Here is a 20,773-nt window from a genome sequence, read left to right on the forward strand (position 1 = left end):
CCTCCTGCCAGCGACGAGGCCTTCGACACTTCACGTGGCAGCCTCAAAGTGGTGCACCTAGCCTGGCACAGGCGCCGTGGTGACGTCACCGTCACGTAGTGGCGAATGGCGGCTGTTGTTTGTCAGAGTGGGGGGCGGGGGGAGCGGTAACGTAGCGGTTAGCGCGCAGCGCTGCCAAGCCGGCTCCTACGACCCGAGTTCACGGCCACCACCGCAAGCGACGATTGCCTGAACCGGTCCTGCGCCTCCCTTAGGTTGACTCAGCCTCAAATGAGTCACCTGGTGCGGTGGTGTGTAAGCATCGCCACTGGGGGAGACAAAGGCGGCCGGGCGTGGTTGCTGCGCCGTGCTGAACCTTCGCGGGTGCTGCTCGCTCACGTGCTCAGCAAGAAGCGGTGAAGATCCCCCGTGTACCCTTGAAGATCCCCCGTGTACCCTTGAAGATCCCCCGTGGACACTTGAAGATCCCCCGTGGACCCTTGAAGATCCCCCGTGTACCCTTGAAGATCCCCCGTGTACCCTTGAAGATCCCCCGTGGACCCTTGAAGATCCCCCGTGTACCCTTGAAGATCCCCCGTGTACCCTTGAAGATCCCCCGTGGACCCTTGAAGATCCCCCGTGTACCCTTGAAGATCCTCCGTGGACCCTTGAAGATCCCCCGTGTACCCTTGAAGATCCCCCGTGTACCCTTGAAGATCCCCCGTGGACCCTTGAAGATCCCCCGTGTACCCTTGAAGATCCCCCGTGGACCCTTGAAGATCCCCCGTGGACCCTTGAAGATCCCCCGTGTACCCTGGAAGATCCCCCGTGGACCCTTGAAGATCCCCCGTGGACCCTTGAAGATCCCCCGTGGACCCTTGAAGATCCCCCGTGGACCCTTGAAGATCCCCCGTGGACCCTTGAAGATCCCCCGTGGACCCTTGAAGATCCCCCGTGGACCCTTGAAGATCCCCCGTGGACCCTTGAAGATCCCCCGTGGACCCTTGAAGATCCCCCGTGTACCCTTGAAGATCCCCCGTGGACCCTTGAAGATCTCCCGTGGACCCTTGAAGATCCCCCGTGGACCCTTGAAGATCCCCCGTGTACCCTTGAAGATCCCCCGTGGACCCTTGAAGATCCCCCGTGTACCCTTGAAGATCCCCCGTGGACCCTTGAAGATCCCCCGTGGACCCTTGAAGATCCCCCGTGGACCCTTGAAGATCCCCCGTGTACCCTTGAAGATCCCCCGTGTACCCTTGAAGATCCCCCGTGGACCCTTGAAGATCCCCCGTGGACCCTTGAAGATCCCCCGTGGACCCTTGAAGATCCCCCGTGGACCCTTGAAGATCCCCCGTGGACCCTTGAAGATCCCCCGTGGACCCTTGAAGATCCCCCGTGTACCCTTGAAGATCCCCCGTGGACCCTTGAAGATCCCCCGTGGACCCTTGAAGATCCCCCGTGGACCCTTGAAGATCCCCCGTGTACCCTTGAAGATCCCCCGTGTACCCTTGAAGATCCCCCGTGGACCCTTGAAGATCCCCGTGTACCCTTGAAGATCCCCCGTGGACCCTTGAAGATCCCCCGTGTACCCTTGAAAATCCCCCGTGTACCCTTGAAGATCCCCCGTGGACCCTTGAAGATCCCCCCGTGTACTCTTGAAGATCCCCCGTGTACCCTTGAAGATCCCCCGTGGACCCTTGAAGATCCCCCGTGTACCCTTGAAGATCCCCCGTGTACCCTTGAAGATCCCCCGTGGACCCTTGAAGATCCCCCGTGGACCCTTGAAGATGCCCCGTGTACCCTTGAAGATCCCCCGTGGACCCTTGAAGATCCCCCGTGTACCCTTGAAGATCCCCCGTGGACCCTTGAAGATCCCCCGTGGACCCTTGAAGATCCCCCGTGTACCCTTGAAGATCCCCCGTGTACCCTTGAAGATCCCCCGTGTACCCTTGAAGATCCCCCGTGTACCCTTGAAGATCCCCCGTGTACCCTTGAAGATCCCCCGTGGACCCTTGAAGATCCCCCGTGTACCCTTGAAGATCCCCCGTGGACCCTTGAAGATCCCCCGTGTACCCTTGAAGATCCCCCGTGTACCCTTGAAGATCCCCCGTGGACTCTTGAAGATCCCCCGTGTACCCTTGAAGATCCCCCGTGTACCCTTGAAGATCCCCCGTGGACCTTTGAAGATCCCCCGTGTACCCTTGAAGATCCCCCGTGTACCCTTGAAGATCCCCCGTGTACTCTTGAAGATCCCCCGTGTACCCTTGAAGATCCCCCGTGGACCCTTGAAGATCCCCCGTGTACCCTTGAAGATCCCCCGTGTACCCTTGAAGATCCCCCGTGGACCCTTGAAGATCCCCCGTGTACCCTTGAAGATCCCCCGTGTACCCTTGAAGATCCCCCGTGGACCCTTGAAGATCCCCCGTGTACCCTTGAAGATCCCCCGTGGACCCTTGAAGATCCCCCCGTGTACCCTTGAAGATCCCCCGTGTACCCTTGAAGATCCCCCGTGTACCCTTGAAGATCCTCCGTGGACCCTTGAAGATCCCCCGTGTACTCTTGAAGATCCCCCGTGTACCCTTGAAGATCCCCCGTGTACTCTTGAAGATCCCCCGTGTACCCTTGAAGATCCCCCGTGTACTCTTGAAGATCCCCCGTGGACCCTTGAAGATCCCCCGTGTACCCTTGAAGATCCCCCGTGTACCCTTGAAGATCCCCCGTGTGCCCTTGAAGATCCCCCGTGTACCCTTGAAGATCCCCCGTGTACCCTTGAAGATCCCCCGTGTACCCTTGAAGATCCCCCGTGTGCCCTTGAAGATCCCCCGTGTACCCTTGAAGATACCCCGTGTACCCTTGAAGATCCCCCGTGGACCCTTGAAGATCCCCCGTGTACCCTTGAAGATCCCCCGTGTACCCTTGAAGATCCCCCGTGGACCCTTGAAGATCCCCCGTGTACCCTTGAAGATCCCCCGTGGACCCTTGAAGATCCCCCGTGTACCCTTGAAGATCCCCCGTGTACCCTTGAAGATCCCCCGTGGACCCTTGAAGATCCCCCGTGTACCCTTGAAGATCCCCCGTGGACCCTTGAAGATCCCCCGTGTACCCTTGAAGATCCCCCGTGGACCCTTGAAGATCCCCCGTGTACCCTTGAAGATCCCCCGTGTACCCTTGAAGATCCCCCGTGTACCCTTGAAGATCCCCCGTGGACCCTTGAAGGTCCCCCGTGTACCCTTGAAGATCCCCCGTGTACCCTTGAAGATCCCCCGTGTACCCTTGAAGATCCCCCGTGTACCCTTGAAGATTCCCCGTGGACCCTTGAAGATCCCCCGTGTACCCTTGAAGATCCCCCGTGTACCCTTGAAGATCCCCCGTGTACCCTTGAAGATCCCCCGTGTACCCTTGAAGATCCCCCGTGAACCCTTGAAGATCCCCCGTGGACCCTTGAAGATCCCCCGTGTACCCTTGAAGATTCCCCGTGGACCCTTGAAGATCCCCCGTGTACCCTTGAAGATCCCCCGTGTACCCTTGAAGATCCCCCGTGTACCCTTGAAGATCCCCCGTAGACCCTTGAAGATCCCCCGTGTACCCTTGAAGATCCCCCGTGTACCCTTGAAGATCCCCCGTGGACCCTTGAAGATCCCCCGTGTACCCTTGGCGAGGCTGTCCGGGCAAGAGCTGTGAGCGAGCATAAAATATTCAAGGCCGGAAGGGCGCAGGAGGGGTTGCTGGTGGGCAGCAGCACCCCGCAGCTGCCTTTGTCTCCCCGGTGCTGACGTTTAACTCACACCACACGAGCTACACTCTACTGATTCAAGGCTCAGTCGACCTAGGAGAAGCTCCCGGAGCGGCTGAGATGTTCGCCACTGCCGATGGCCGTGAACGGGAATCGAAGTCCGGGGTGCCGCCGCTCCCCGTGCACGCGCGCTCTGCGAAACGTCGGACAACGTGCCGAACTGCCCTCAGCCAGCGGTATAAACCCGCAAACGCATCGGGGAGTTCACGCAGCCCATGCCCTAATTATACCAATCAATGAGATCATGATCGTCGTCACCGATCTGGGTTGTAGATATCTCATCATCGTCGTCACCGTCATCGTCATCCTCATCATGATCAAGGTGTAGAGATCACGTGGGAATATCTCATCACCATCATCACCGCCATCACCGCCATCGTCCCCCGAGTTGAGAGGAAACTGTCTCCGAGCAACACGAACGACTGCCACGAGCCACGGTCCAATCACAACGAGGGTTAAAGGGCAACCCCCCTCTGAGCTGCTCAAATTCACACACACACACGCGCAACGCGTTACACACAAGGGTGAGCTCTCTAGAGACAACAACAACAACAACAGCGGCAGCAGCCACTGACACGTGACCTGACCTCTGTCACGGCCACCGTGATATGACCCCCGGTCACGGCCACTGTGACCTGACCCCTGACCCCCGGTCACAGCCACTGTGACCTGACCCCCGGTCACAGCCACTGTGACCTGACCCCCGGTCACGGCCACGGTGACCTGACCCCTGACCCCCGGTCACAGCCACTGTGACCTGACCCCTTGTCACGGCCACTGTGACCTGACCCCTGTCACGGCCACCGTGATCTGACCCCCGGTCACGGCCACTGTGACATGACCCCTGACCTCAGGTCACATCCACTGTGACCTGACCCCCTGTCACGGCCACTGTGACCTACCCCTGACCCCCTGTCACAGCCACTTTGACCTGGCCCCCTGTAACGGCCACTGTAACCTGACCCCTGACCCCCGGTCACGGCCACAGTGACCTGACCCTTGACCCCCGGTCATGGCCACTGTGACCTGACCCCTGTCACGGCCACTGTGACCTGACCCCTGACATGGTCACTGTAACCTGACCCCTGATCCCTTGTCACGGCCACAGTGACCTGCATTCTGACCCCCGGTCACGGTCACTGTGACCTGACCCCCCGGTCACGGCCACAGTGACCTGACTCCTGACCCCCGGTCACCGCCACAGTGACCTGACCCCTGTCACGGTCACTGTGACCTGACCCCCGGTCACGGCCACTGTGACCTGACCCCATCACGGCCACCATCACTGGTGGCCGTCAGCAGGAATCGAACTCGGGTGGCCGGTATTTGTAGCGCAGTGCGCTAACCACCGCACCACCGCTCTCCCGATACACACACACACACACGTGTACACAATATGATACGCACACCACACACGCACACACACCACTAGTACATACACACACCACTGGTACTTACACACACCGCTGGTACATACACACACACACCACTGGTACATACACACACCACTGGTACATACACACACCCCACGGGTACATACACACACCACTGTTACATACACACACCACTGGTACATACACACACACACTACTGGTACATACACACACACCACTGGTACATACACACACCACTGGTACACACACACACACCACTGGTACATACACACACCACTGGTGCATACATACAGCACTGGTACACACACACACCACTGGTACATACACACACACACCACTGGTACATACACACACCACTGTTAGATACACACACCACTGGTACATACACACACCACTGGTACATACACACACCACTGGTACATACACACACATCACTGGTACATACACACACCACTGGTACATACACACACACACACCACTGGTACATACACACACCACTGGTACATACACACACCCCATTGGTACATACACACACCACTGTTACATACACACACCACTGGTACATACACACACACACTACTGGTACATACACACACACCACTGGTACATACACACACCACTGGTACACACACACACCACTGGTACATACACACACCACTGGTGCATACATACAGCACTGGTACACACACACACACCACTGGTACATACACACACACACCACTGGTACATACACACACCACTGGTACATACACACACCACTGGTACATACACACACATCACTGGTACATACACACACCACTGGTACATACACACACACCACTGATACATACACACACCACTGGTACATACACACACACCACCGGTACATACACACACACACCACTGGTACATACACACACCACTGGTACATACACACACAAACCACTAGTACACACACACACCACTGGTACATGCACACACCACTGGTACATACACACACCACTGGTACATACACACACCACTGGTACGTACATGCACACACCACTGGTACGTACATACACACACCACTGGTACATACACACACCACTGGTACATACATACATACACACACACACACACCACTGGTACATACACACACCACTGGTACATACATACACACACACACCACTGCTACATACACACATACACACACCACTGGTACAGATATTCGCCACCGGCGTGAGTGGCCGTGAGTCTGAATCCAACTCGGGTGGCCGAGTTCGTAGCGCGGTGCACACACAGACGAAGATCCCCCGTAGAGCCTGAACAGGTTCTGGTAGCGAGCGCCTAATGAAGGCCCGGCACGGCGCAAGGGGGTGTGGGTGGCCAGCACCACGCACGGCCACCTTTGTCTCCCCAGTGGCGATGTTTACAGAACCGGTTCAAACATTCATCACCGGCGCTGGTGGCCGTGAGCGCGAATCGAACTCGTGTCGCCGGGTTCGTAGCGCAGTGGGCTGACCACTACACTACTGCAAAGACAAAGATCCCCCGTGTAGCCTTAACAGACTGTAGGGGCAAGTGCTGTTAGCGAGCACCTATGAAGGCCGGTAACGGTACACGAGGGGGTGGGTGGCCAGCACCACGCCCGACCGCCTTTGTCTCCCCAGTGGCGATGTTTACACACCGCACCAGGGTGCTCATTTCACTACACTGCTGCGCACACACAGACACACACACGCACGCACAATACACAGACACAGACACACACGCGCACACACACACACGCGCACAATACACACAGACACACGCGCACAATACACACAGACACACACACAGACACACACACACTGACATACACACACTGATACTGATACACACACTGACATACACACACACTGACACACACACAGACACACACACACAAGCGCACAATACACACACGCGCACAATACACACAGACACACACAGACACATACACACGCGCACAATACACACAGACACACACACATGCGCACAACACACACAGACACACACAGACACATACACACGCGCACAATACACACAGACACACACACAAGCGCACAATACACACAGACACACACACACAGACACACGCGCGCACAATACACACACACACAGACACACACACACGCGCGGGCGGATTGCATAGCACCCCCGCCCCCCACTCTCCCCCCCCCCCCCCATCAGCTGTTCACCCCCCCACCACCCACCCCCAGCAGGCCCCGCGCGCTATTTATTGCCACCGTTGACTAAACATGGAGAGAGCGGCACGGAGCCTCTAAGAGCCAACCAGAGCGACACCCCCCCCCCACACACTCATCCAGCCACCCCCCTGCCCCCCACCACCAAACTCCTGTCCTATTCATTTGACCCCCACCCTCCCTCCTCTCCCTTCCCTTGTCCTACTCCATGACCCCTTCCACGCAGCGACGTGCAGTCACGCGCCTCCCACTGTATTGCGGTTTTAGCATTCCGATCTTAATATAGTGGCCTCCCCCCCCTCTCTCTCTCCCTATCCCCCTACCAGCCCACCCCACACACCACCACCACCACCCACTCTGCCTCTCCATGCCATGCTGCACCACCACCACCCACCCACCCAGCCATCTCGCCACGCGGCCACCCTTATAACCCTCTGCTCCTGTCTCTCATTCCCAACACCTCCTCCTACTACTACACCGACTCGCATCCTCCTCCTCCTCCTCCTCGTCTGTGCTGCCAAGTGATGGAGGAGGAGGGGGGGGTGGAGAGCGGGCATCCCGTGCTGGCGTGCGGGGATGATGATGATGATGTGGTGGGAGGGGTGCTGCTGATGGGGGGAGGGAGGCCGGGTGGTGGCTGATGGGGGGGTTAGGGGGGGGGGTGTAGCGATGGGAGACGCCGCCGCTACCACCACCACCACCGCCGCCGCCGCCTCTGTCAATCCGGCCGGCTGTGCTGTATATAAGCGGCAGGCTGGACCCTGCTGTACACACAGAACACACACACACACAGCGGGTGCTGCTGCTGCTGCTTCTCGCGTTGCTCTTTCACGAGCCTCGTCCGTTCCGCGTCATTATCGTGGCCTCCTAAGCCGCCCCACTCGAGCATCGACGGGCAGAAACACTTCTGGAACGCACGTGCGCTCGTGTGCTGTGGCTGTTGCTTGCGGTGGTTGGCGGTGGCGGTGGTGGTGCCGCTGCTGCTGCTGCTGATGTCTCGACCACGCGCCGTGGCTGTAGCCGCCGGCATCCGTGGCGAGGAGTGAAGTGGCGTGGGGGCGGGGGGTCCCTCTCTGAACCCCGTGGTGAGAACCCCCGGCGTCGCCGCGGGACGAACTCGGGGCCCGTGCCGTCAAGCGGCACGTGTCGCGACGTCCCCCTCCGGAACGCGTGGCCGCTCGAGCTCAGCCCCGACCGCCGACGGCTGGGTTCACGGCAACGCGGCCCCCGGGGTAGAATGTGAACTTATGCGTCCTCCTTGCGGGAGAGATTTCCCCGAAGCGAGAGGTTTGAAGACCTCCAGCCAACCTGCACGGCTACATCGTCGTCGTCGTCGTCATTGTGATCTTCATCATCACGCAGCCGAGACTCTGAATCCGGGGAAGAAAAGATGGTCAATCACCACCACCACAACAACAACAACAACCAGCAACAACAACAATAACAAGGCGGCTATTGCAAACGCGTGCTAAAGGTGTCTCTCTATCTGTTGTGAGCGCCGCGTCTCTCGCCATCTCCCTCCCCCATCTCCCCTCGCTGTCTCTCTCGCTGTCTCTCGCTGTCTCTCTCGCTGTCTCTCTGTCTCTCTCGCTGTCTCTCTCTGTGTCTCTCTCTGTCTCTCTCTGTCTCTCGCTGTCTCTCTCTCTGTGTCTCTCTCTGTCTCTCGCTGTCTATCCCTGTCTCTCTCTGTCTCTCTCGCTGTCTCTCTCGCTGTCTCTCTCTCTGTCTCTCTCTCTCTCTCTCCACGTGGTTAAATAACGGGACACGGGCGGCATCGACCGAACAATCGTGAGCAACATCAACACCACCACCACGACGAGGCAACAACAACAAAACTACGTTGCTGGAAACGTCCTCCGGACGTCACGGCGCACCGAGGATGAAAACATGAATCGCGTGCGCGACTCTGGTGGAAGGGAAGGTTTCCACGCGCACACGTGTATGTGTGTGTGCGCGCGTGTGTGCGCACATATATATACGTACAACCAAGCGACTGCGTTGCATGCGACCGAGTTGCGTGCGGCTGAGTTTCACGCGACCAGGTTGCATGCAACTCGTCGCTCGGGCGTGTTGCGTTGCGCGCGTGTGTGCGGATAGGAAGAGATGAGATGGAACGGAGGGGCGGGGGGGGGGCGAATTGGAGGAGGGAGAGAGAGGGGAAGCAATTATGGGGGAGCCGACGTCTCAGTATCAGCGGCGGCGGCGATGATTGGTGGTGGAGCAGGTGAGGATGGAGAGAGCGAGGGAGAGAGGGAGCGAGAGAGAGGGAGCGCGCGGATTTCAAACTCAGCCCAAGACTCAGTCGGAACTCCTCCGTCTCCTCTTCCTCATCGTCCTCTTCCACCTCTTCTTCTTCCTTCTTCCTCTTCCTCCTCGTCCACTGGCTCTTCCTCCGTCTGCTGTCCCATGGGGGGAGGGGGGGGGTGCGAGAGAGCCGCACGCGCGTAGCAGCGGGAGAGGAGACTTAGAGAGAGAGAGGCGAGGGAGGCTCACAGAATTAACGCCGCGTGATTAATGCCCTCTCGTTGGAGTGCGTCTAGCAGAGAGAGGAGAGAGAGATAGAGAGAGAGATACAGAGAAAGGCGAGAGACACGGAGATGGGGGAAGGGATGGGAGAGACGCAGAGAGACAAGAGGAGAGAGACACGGAGATGGGGGAAGGGATGGGAGAGACGCAGAGAGACAAGAGGAGAGACACGGAGATGGGGGAAGGGATGGGAGAGACGCAGAGAGACAAGAGGAGAGACACGGAGATGGGGGAAGGGATGGGAGAGACGCAGAGAGACAAGAGGAGAGACACGGAGATGGGGGAAGGGATGGGAGAGACGCAGAGAGACAAGAGGAGAGAGACACGGAGACGGGGGAAGAGGGAGGGAGGGAGCGAAGTTCCAAGCTGCTTGGACGGAGTTCCTGGAACACCACCGCCGGCGCTGGAGAGGGCGACTCTGCCTGGCGCGCCCGGAAATCGGTGAACCCCGGGGCGACGCGCGCGGGCGAGGAGCGGTCAAGGTCTACACCGCTGCCTGGGGACTGCCAGTGCGACACTACACGTATGTACACACACACACACACGTGTACACACACACACACACGTGTACACACACACACACGTGTACACACACACGTGCACACACACACGTGTACACACACGAGGGGGTAGGTGGCCAGCACTACGCCCGACCGCCTTTGTCTCCCCAGTGCCGATGTTTACACACCGCACCAGCTACTCATTTGAGGCTGAGTCAACCTAGGGGGAGGCCCGGGACGCGGTTCAGAATAATCGTCACTGGTGGTGTTGGCCGCGAGCGGGAATCGGAGTCGGGTCGCCGGGTTCGTAGCGCAGCGCGCTAACCACTGCGCCACCGCTCCCCCCGCAGCAACACACACACACACGAACTTACACACGCTAAGTGCACTTACACGTGCACACGTTGATATGAGTAACATTATATGCTCTGGCATCCACTTATCGTAACGTACAAAGGCAAAGATCCCCCGTGTAGCCTTTAACAGACTGTTGGGGGCAAGTGCCGTTAGCGAACAGCGCCTACGATGGCCAGCGCATGGCACACGCATGAGGTTGTGGGTGGTCAGCACCACGCCCGGCCGCCTTTGTCTCCCTAGTGCTGATGTTGACTCACCGCACCAGGCACTTACTCACTTAAGACTGAGTCGACTAAACAATACCAAAACCACTGGAGTGGTTTCGACATTCAGTCTCTCATCAGCAGAATAAAGTTCGCTTGAGCCAATGCCGGTGAACTGCCCGGATGTTTATAGGGCAAGGGTTGGTTTTGACATTCAGTGTGTCATCAGCAGCAGCAGGCAGTCAGGCTTTGCTTGAACAAATGCTTCGACATTCAGTGTGTCATCAGCAGCAGCAGGCAGTCAGGCTTTGCTTGAACCAATGCTTCGACATTCAGTGTGTCATCATCAGCAGCAGCAGGCAGTCAGGCTTTGCTTGAACCAATGCTTCGACATTCAGTGTGTCATCATCAGCAGCAGCAGGCAGTCAGGCTTTGCTTGAACCAATGCTTCGACATTCAGTGTGTCATCAGCAGCAGAACCAAGGCTGGTGGACATTGGACAAGGGTGGGGACGGGGGGGGGGGGGGCTGTCTACTACAGCCGGGGGGGGGGCTGTTGTAGCGGGAGGGGGGTCCTTCCGCCAGCAGTCGCGTGAGAGGGACGTTGCAGGGGCTGCACATAACTGAGTTCTTGGCTGATTTGGAGTGATTTATCCAAGAGTGGTGGGGGGGTCTCTGTATGATCGCGATCCCGTGCTAAGACAAACGGCCCCCCACCCCCGCGCCCTCTAGGGTGCCTTACGACTTCTCTCAACATCCAAGAGTCGTCGTCGTCGTCGTGAAATCGAGCGTGACATCAATCCGCGATCACCTCTTGCGCGTTGAAGTCGAGTCGGAACGTTCGTCCGTTTCTCAGTCCGCTTGTCCCCGTGAGGGTAGCGGTGGAGCTGTGGCACGCATACGGCGGGGTAGAGTTTGTCCATAGGACAACCACCTCTTGGACGTCGCATCGTCGAACCTATCAGCAGGGGCGGAGCCAGGGGGGGGGGGGGGGTGACAGGGTAGACAATTGTCACCCCCGAACAAAAAAAAATAAAAAAAAATCGAAAATCTGAAACATTCTGCTGTATAAGTGTACGATTCTCGGTCTGGCGGATTCAGTGCAACTGCATTGTCAGAGCGTGTCGCCAAGCGGTGGCGTCTAAGTTCAACAGCCTGACTCTCTCTAAATCATTCTTGAAATTAACATTTGTTGAATGTCACCCCGGGCTGAAAATCCTGGCTCCACCCCTGCCTATCAGCATACACACGCATCACATCGTGACGCGCATCATCATATCACATCATCACGCCCATCATCATGCAGATGCATCACATCATCATGCCCATCACAATGTACACGCATCACATCATCATACCTATCAGCATACACACGCATCACATCGTCACGCGCATCATCATATCACATCATCACGCCCATCATCACGCAGATGCATCACATCATCATGCCCATCACAATGTACACGCATCACATCATCATACCTATCAGCATACACACGCATCACATCGTCACGCGCATCATCATATCACATCATCACGCCCATCATCACGCAGATGCATCACATCATCATGCCCATCACAATGTACACGCATCACATCATCATACCTATCAGCATACACACGCATCACATCGTCACGCGCATCATCATATCACATCGTCACGCCCATCATCACGCAGATGCATCACATCATCATGCCCATCACAATGTACACGCATCACATCATCATACCTATCAGCATACACACGCACCACATCGTCACGCGCATCATCATATCACATCGTCACGCCCACCATCACGCACACGCATCCCATCGTCACGCGCCCAACACGCCGCTGATAGGCCGATCGCGACATCAATAACGCCATCGATATTCGATCGATGTTGGAAGTGCATCACGGGATCAACCATCACCATCGATGAGCGCATCGCCTAATCAATGAAGCGAACTGGCCATCAATCAATCAACGACATCATCACAATAGAACCGCAGCACATCGCTGCCCTTGTCAAGGAGCTATGAACCATCACATGAACCATCGTCACGGCAGCAGCTGAAGCAGCAGTAGCGGAGTTTGGCTGCGAACCATCGAACAGAAGCGCTGGTGGCGGTCACTGCATCATCACGTGGCGCTTTCAGATGGCGATTCTGCGGCCGTCTGGAACGCGCTCTTTCCTTCCGATAATAGGTAGCAACTGGGAGGTACGCCACTTTTAAAGCAGCATCATCATCTAGATTGACAAACTCATTTCTTTAGCACTGCTTTTTGTTGTGTTCAGTGTTGGTGGCTCTTCCCCCACACCTCCGATTAGCACGTTTTGCTACGTACGGTGAGAAAGAAGTTCAACATACACACACACGTGTAAACCCAAGAAGGGCTGGTAGCCCATCGGTCCCTTGGTATTCCACCCAGCAGCTGCAGCTGCAGCAGCAGCAGCTGCTACAGCTGCAGCACCAGCATCTGCAGCAGCACCAGCAGCAGCAGCTGCAGCAGCTGCAGCAGCACCAGCACCAGCAGCAACAGCAGCAGCTCGTGTTGCTGCTGATGAGACCCAGCAGAGCGAAACCGGTCCAGAGTTTGCTTGCGTAAAAGACCAAGCAATCGGATGATGCTGCTGCTGCTGATGATGATGATGCTGCTGCTGATGCTACTGATGATGCTGCTGATGTTACTGATGATGGTGATCATGCTGATGATGGATAGCAGCAGCGATTCCTGGAGGGAAGGAGACCCCCGGGATCCTCGTGATTTTCGAGTCACTAGTTTATGAGCGCCGCGGTGGCCAGATGTTAACTACCTCGCCAGGTATACAGGAGGTCGTGGGTTCGATCCCTACCCTGACGCCTGCTGCTGGATATTTGGAGTCTGCGTGTCTCTCTCTCTCTCATCATCATCACGGTGGCTAGGAGATGTTAACTACCTCGCCAGATCTACAGGAGGTCGTGAGTATTTGGCTGATGCTATAACGTATCTGGCTATCGATTTCCACACGACGCTGATGATGATGAGAAGCCACTTCGTTGAGCTCTCATTTGCGATCGCCAGGACGCTCGTGAAAAAGAGCTACTATATATCTCAGTGGGCCCTTACCTGGTAAAATACAAAATATATATATGGTTTAGTAAAAAATTTTATTTAAACAAAAATTTGAAACGCAGCCGGAGGGGGGGGGGGAGAGCGGTGGCGCAGTGATTAGCGCTGTGTTAGACGCTCCCTGGGCCTACCGCGGGCGACACTGCACCTGCAATAGACGATGGTTCGATCTTCGGGGTATTGATTGGCATGTCTCAGCGTACCGGTGGGGTGAAGTGTGGGGAACTTTCCACCCGTCCTCCGACACGTCTGACTCAGCGTGGAAGCGTAGCGCCCCATGACCACCCTCGACCGGTTCGAATACGTGCCAACCACCCGGCCGCCTTTGTTTTCCCAGTGCTGGCCACACACGGCTTAGACATCGCTTGGCGGGGGGGCGGGGGGGGGTTCGACTCGAACCACTCTCGGAACGAGAGCTCAGTGAGACGAGGGAGGGAGGGGTGGGGGCGAGGTGGGGGGGGGGCATATGGGGAGTGGGGGGAGGAAGAGGCATTGGGGGAGGGAGGGGGCATATGGGGGGCGGGGGGAGGGGGTGCATTGGGGGAGCATCCGGTGGTAAGGCTTTTATCACGGGGAGGGGGTGGAGGTGATTGTCCCCACCCCCCACCCCCCTGTCGACCCTCACCCCTTCACTCCCTGCCCACCGTGAATAGCGCATGGGGCGTAGAGGGGCGGGGGGGAGGGGAATGAGGGGGGGGGCGCTGAACCCCCTAATGCGCGCTCAGCGTTGCTCGGAGGTCACGTGGGGCACTTTGCGCTCAATGACGGCGAGGGTGGAGGGGAGGAGGATGGGGGGGGGGTGGGATTTGGTGGAGCTGGTTGGGACGGTGGGGGTGGTGATGATGATGATGGTTATGGTGATCGTGATGATGATCATGATGGCAATTGTGGTTGTGATGATGATGATAATGGCGGTTGTAGTGATGATGGTAATTGTGGTTGTGATTGTGATGATGGCAATGGTGCTTGTGATGATAATGATGGTGGTAAATGTGGTTGTGTTGATGATGGTAATGGTGGTCGTTGCTATGATGATCGTGATGGTGTTGGATGAGAAGTGGGTGTAACGCTGCTGCTGTTGTGGTCACGCTGGTGGTGTACGTGGTGGTGGTCACTGGAGTTGCAGCGATAGGTGGTTAAGGCGGTAACAGCGATTTGGCGTTTTGGTGGTGATTGATGGTGGTTGCACTGTGGTGATGGTGGTTGAGGTGGTGCTAATGGTACTTACCACGCAGTGATGGTTTACAATGATATGGAGGTGGTGGTGCAATGGTATAAGTGCCTGTGCGTGTCAGTGAGACAAAGGCGGCCGGGCGTGGTGGTGACGACCCACCCCCTTGTGCATCGTGCCTGCCTTAATAGGCGCTACTCGCTAACAGCACTTGCCTCAAACAGTCTGTTAAGGCTATACGGGGGATCTTTGTCTTTGTCTCTGTATGTGCCAGTGTGTTTATGTATCAGTGTGTATGTGTGTGTGTCACTGTGTGTGTGTGTCGGTATCAGTGTGTGTCGGTGTGTGTGTGTGTCAGTGTGTTTGTATCAGTGTGTGTGTGTCAGTGTGTGTGTCAGTGGGCAGTGTGCTCATGACCGGCTCCGGTTTAATAGCAGAGGTCTCACTCCGAATCTGTCGAGCGGCATAATCTTTTCATCGGTTGCGTAACGCTGTGTGGAAGCTACCTGGTCTGTCGCTCCGTACGAAGCTTCAGATCTTCTCGGCCACGGTTATTCCCTCCCTTCTCTACGCTCGCGAAACGTGGACCCCCCCTAATGGAGTATCTTCGCCGGTTGGAAACATTTAGGCTGCCCTGCCTACGATCCATCCTGGGTTTAACCAGGCTGGATTGTGTGAGGAGCTCACAAATCCTTGAAACATCTGGGCAAAGTCTCATCGGTGAGCTCCTCCGGCAGGCAAGGCTGCGTTGGCTGGGTCATGTAGCCCGCATGCCCAGCCACCGCATGCCGAAACAGCTTTTGTTCGGCCGGATCGAGCGGGCTTAACGGGCGCGGCACGGGCTAGGGAAGAGATGGAGTGACGTGGTACAGGAGGACGTGGAGCTGAGTGGACTTGCCGATGACTGGTACCAGCGGTGTCAAGATCGGCCTCTGTGGAGGAGGCTCTTGAAGGACGCTGCTGGGCAGTTAGAGGCAGTCGCCCTCCAACAACAACGGAGGGCGGAGGAGCGACGCTCACAACAACGAGCGGAGCGCCGGGTGGCTAAAGCACAACAGGTTGGCACAGTAGGGGCACAGGTGGTGCATCAGCCAGTCATCTTAGTCGACCCGTGGCACTTGGGTCTGCCCCGTGACCTCCTGCCCGCGGGCGTTCGACACTTCACGTGGCCTCAAGGTGCACATGGCCTGGCACAAGCGTCGTGGTGACGTCACCGCCACTTAGTGGCGAATGGCGGTTGTTGTTGTATCAGTGTGTGTGTATGTCAGTGTGTGTGAATGTCAGTGTGTGAGTATGTCAGTGTGTGTGTCAGTGTGTGTGTATGTCAGTGTCAGTATGTGTGTATGTCAGTGTGTGTGTATGTCAGTGTGTGTATCAGTGTCAGTGTGTGTATCAGTATCAGTGTGTGTGTGTCAGTGTGTGTGTGTGTGTGTCAGTGTGTGTATCAGTGTCAGTGTGTGTGTATGTCAGTGTGTGTGTGTCAGTGTGTGTGTGTCAGTGTGTGTATCAGTGTCAGTGTGTGTGTATGTCAGTGTGTGTGTGTGTATGTCAGTGTGTGTATGTCAGTGTGTGTGTATGTCAGTGTGTGTGTATGTCAGTGTGTGTATGTCAGTGTGTGTGTGTGTGTCAGTGTGTGTGTCAGTGTGTGTATCAGTGTCAGTGTGTATGTATGTCAGTGTGTGTATGTCAGTGTGTGTGTGTGTCAGTGTGTGTATCAGTGTCAGTGTGTGTGTATGTCAGTGTGTGTGTGTCAGTGTGTGTATGTCAGTGTGTGTATGTCAGTGTGTGTGTATGTCAGTGTGTGTGTATGTCAGTGTGTATGTATGTCAGTGTGTGTATGTCAGTGTGTGTGTGTCAGTGTGTGTATCAGTGTCAGTGTGTGTGTATGTCAGTGTGTGTGTGTCAGTGTGTGTATGTCAGTGTGTGTGTATGTCAGTGTATGTGTATGTCAGTGTGTGTGTATGTCAGTGTGTGTATCAGTGTTAGTGTGTGTATCAGTGTCAGTGTGTGTGTATGTCAGTGTGTGTATGTCAATGTGTGTATGTCAGTGTGTGTGTATGTCAGTGTGTGTATGTCAGTGTGTGTATCAGTGTCAGTGTGTGTATCAGTGTCAGTGTGTGTGTATGTCAGTGTGTGTGTATGTCAGTGTGTGTGTATGTCAGTGTGTGTGTATGTCAGTGTGTGTATCAATGTCAGTGTGTGTGTATGTCAGTGTGTGTGTATGTCAGTGGGTGTGTATGTCAGTGTGTGTGTATGTCAGGGTGTGTATCAATGTCAGTGTATGTCAGTGTGTGTATGTCAGTGTGTGTGTATGTCAGTGTGTGTATCAATGTCAGTGTGTGTGTATGTCAGTGTGTGTATGTCAGTGTGTGTGTATGTCAGTGTGTGTGTATGTCAGTGTGTGTGTATCAATGCCAGTGTATGTCAGTGTGTGCGTGGTTCCTAACAGGTGCACACTCACGGGGTGGATGTCACGCGCAGGGTGTGACGCGCGCGAGCAGGTGCGATGGTGATGGTGTGAGTGTGTTTGTGGCGCAGTGGTTAGCGCACTGCGGCACGGACCCGGCTACCCGAGTTCGATTCCCGCTCAGGGCCAACACCGGTGACTAGTTCCACAAATCTAAACCGATCCTGGACAGCCGTCTAGGTCGACTCAGCCGCAGACGAGAACCTCGTGCAGTGTGCAGTAAAGATTAACACTGGGGAGACAAAGGCGGCCGGGCGTGGTGCTGGCCACCCCCCCCCCCTCGTGGGTGGGTGGCGCTCGCTAACAGCACTTGCCCCAACAGTCTGTTACAGGCTATACGGGGGATCTTTGTCCTTTGTGTGAGTGAGTGAGTATATGAGTGAGTGACAGGGGAGGTGGGGGGTGAGAGGCGGAGGGGAGAGGTGGGGGGGAGAGGCGGGAGAGGTGGGGGGGAGAGGTGGGGGGGAGAGGTGGGGGGGAGAGGTGGGGGGGAGAGGTGGGGGGTGAGAGGCGGGGGGGGAGAGGCGGGGGGGGAGAGGCGGGGGGGGGAGAGGCGGGGGGGGAGAGGCGGGGGGGGGAGAGGCGGGGGGGGAGAGGCGGGGGGGGAGAGGTGGGGGGGGGAGAGGTGGGGGGGGGAGAGGTGGGGGGGAAGAGGCGGGGGGGGGAGAGGTGGGGGGGGGAGAGGTGGGGGGGGAGAGGCGGGGGGGGGAGAGGTGGGGGGGGGAGAGGCGGGGGGGGAGAGGCGGGGGGGGGAGAGGCGGGGGGGGGAGAGGCGGGGGGGGGAGAGGCGGGGGGGGGAGAGGCGGGGGGGGGAGAGGCGGGGGGGGGAGAGGCGGGGGGGGGAGAGGCGGGGGGGAGAGGTGGGGGGGAGAGGTGGGGGGGAGAGGTGGGGGGGAGAGGTGGGGGGGAGAGGTGGGGGGGAGAGGTGGGGGGGAGAGGTGGGGGGTGTAAATGGTGGAGAGCTTCGTTGGCTGGTGAGGAATGGGAGAGGAGTGGGATGACTGGCGGCTGTGCCGGTGTGAGTGGGGGGGGGGGTCGGGTAGGGTATGGAATTGGGGTGGGGATAGTGGGGGGGGGTGGGTGGGGGTGGTGGGGGGCGGTGTGCCCAGGGGTATATAACCTCGAGGGGAGGGGGGGGTTGGTGGAAGCCTCAAATCTGGATGCGGGTGAGTGGCGAGCCACGAATATCCCAGCGTGCGTGCCCTCTCCGTGCCCTCTCCGTGCCGGTAGTGGCTGCGTGGTGGCTGGGTGGTGGTGGTGGGGGGGGTTACCGTGCCCTCGACTCTGTCCGCCCTGCTGGAGGGGGTCCAGGCCGGGGCAGGCGGCTCGCGAAGGGCGCCGCCGTGAGCTCACAGGCCGAGCGAGAGTCAGTCGGACAGAGAGACGGTCAGTCAGACAGACAGGCAGTCGGAGAGTGATTCGGTCAGTTCAGTCAGCCACAGAGTTAGACGGCCAGACATTGAACCAGCCAGCCAAGCAGGCAGCTAGTGATTCAGTCATCCAATGAGCCGGCGAAGCAGTCACTTACAGAGTCATTGAGCCAGTTAAACAGTGACTGTGCCAGTTAAACAGTCATTGAGCCAGTTAAACAGTGACTGTGCCAGTTAAACAGTCACTGAGCCAGTTAAACAGTCACTGAGCCAGTTAGACAGTCACTGAGCCAGTTAAACAGTCATTGAGCCAGTTAGACAGTTAATGAGACAGTTAAACAGTCACTGAGCCAGTTAAACAGTCATTGAGCCAGGTAAACAGTGACTGAGCCAATTAGACAGTCACTGAGCCACTTAAACAGTCACTGAGCCAGTTAAACAGTCACTGAGCCAGTTAAACAGTTATTGAGCCAGTTAAACAGTTATTGAGCCAGTTTAACAGTCACTGAGCCAGTTAAACAGTCACTGAGCCAGTTAAACAGTTATTGAGCCAGTTAAACAGTCACTGAGCCAGTTAAACAGTCACTGAGCCAGTTAAACAGTTATTGAGCCAGTTTAACAGTAATTGAGCCAGTTACACAGTCATTGAGCCAGTTTAACAGTCACTGATCCAGTTAAACAGTCACTGAGCCAGTTACACAGTCATTGAGCCAGTTTAACAGTCACTGAGCCAGTTAAACAGTCACTGAGCCAGTTAAACAGTCACTGAGCCAGTTAAACAGTCACTGCACCAGTTTAACAGTCACTGAGCCAGTTAAACAGTCACTGAGCCAGTTAAACAGTCACTGAGCCAGTTAAACAGTCACTGAGCCAGTTAGACAGTCATTGAGCCAGTTAGACAATCATTGAGCCAGTTAGACAATCATTGAGCCAGTTAGACAGTCATTGAGCCAGTTAGACAATCATTGAGCCAGTTAGACAATCATTGAGCCAGTTAGACAGCCATTGAGCCAGTTAAACAGTCATTGAGCCAGTTAGACAGTCATTGAGCCAGTTAAACAGTCATTGAGCCAGTTAGACAGTCATTGAGCCAGTTAAACAGTCACTGAGCCAGTTAAACAGTCACTGAGCCAGTTACACAGTCACTGAGCCAGTTACACGGTCATTGAGCCAGTTAAACAGTCACTGAGCCAGTTAAACAGTCACTGAGCCAGTTAAACAGTCATTGAGCCAGTTAGACAGTTATTGAGCCAGTTAGACAGTCACTGAGCCAGTTAGACAGTCATTGAACCAGTTAAACAGTCACTGAGCCAGTTAAACAGTCACTGAGCCAGTTAGACAGTCATTGAGTCAGTTAGACAATCATTGAGCCAGCTAGACAGTCATTGAGCCAGTTAAACAGTCACTGAACCAGTTAAACAGTCACTGAGCCAGTTAAACAGTCACTGAGCCAGTTACACAATCACTGAGCCAGTTAAACAGTCATTGAGCCAGTTTAACAGTCACTGAGCCAGTTAAACCGTCACTGAGCCAGTTAAACAATCATTGAGCCAGTTTAACAGTCACTGAGCCAGTTAAACAATCATTGAGCCAGTTAAACAGTCATTGAGCCAGTTTAACAGTCACTGAGCCAGTTAAACAATCATTGAGCCAGTTAAACAGTCATTGAGCCAGTTAGACAGTTATTGAGCCAGTTAGACAGTCACTGAGCCAGTTAGACAGTCATTGAGCCAGTTA

At 56.2% G+C, this 20,773-nt stretch overlaps 1 long non-coding RNA gene across 2 annotated transcripts in view; it reads left to right on the top strand.

Moving 5' to 3' along the window:
* Positions 1-8,019: 8,019 nt before the first annotated feature.
* The window catches only part of LOC142930809 (uncharacterized), a 52,963-nt gene continuing 40,209 nt past the window's right edge, over positions 8,020-20,773 (top strand). For both annotated transcript variants that reach the window (XR_012946781.1, XR_012946782.1), the window contains exon 1: positions 8,020-10,398. This is a non-coding gene — a long non-coding RNA (uncharacterized LOC142930809). The remainder of the gene's footprint in view (positions 10,399-20,773) is intronic.

This window comes from Petromyzon marinus, chromosome 43, assembly GCF_048934315.1.
Source record: "Petromyzon marinus isolate PM22_M1 ecotype Great Lakes invasive population chromosome 43, UKy_Petmar_22M1.pri1.0, whole genome shotgun sequence".
Lineage (NCBI taxonomy): Eukaryota > Metazoa > Chordata > Hyperoartia > Petromyzontiformes > Petromyzontidae > Petromyzon > Petromyzon marinus.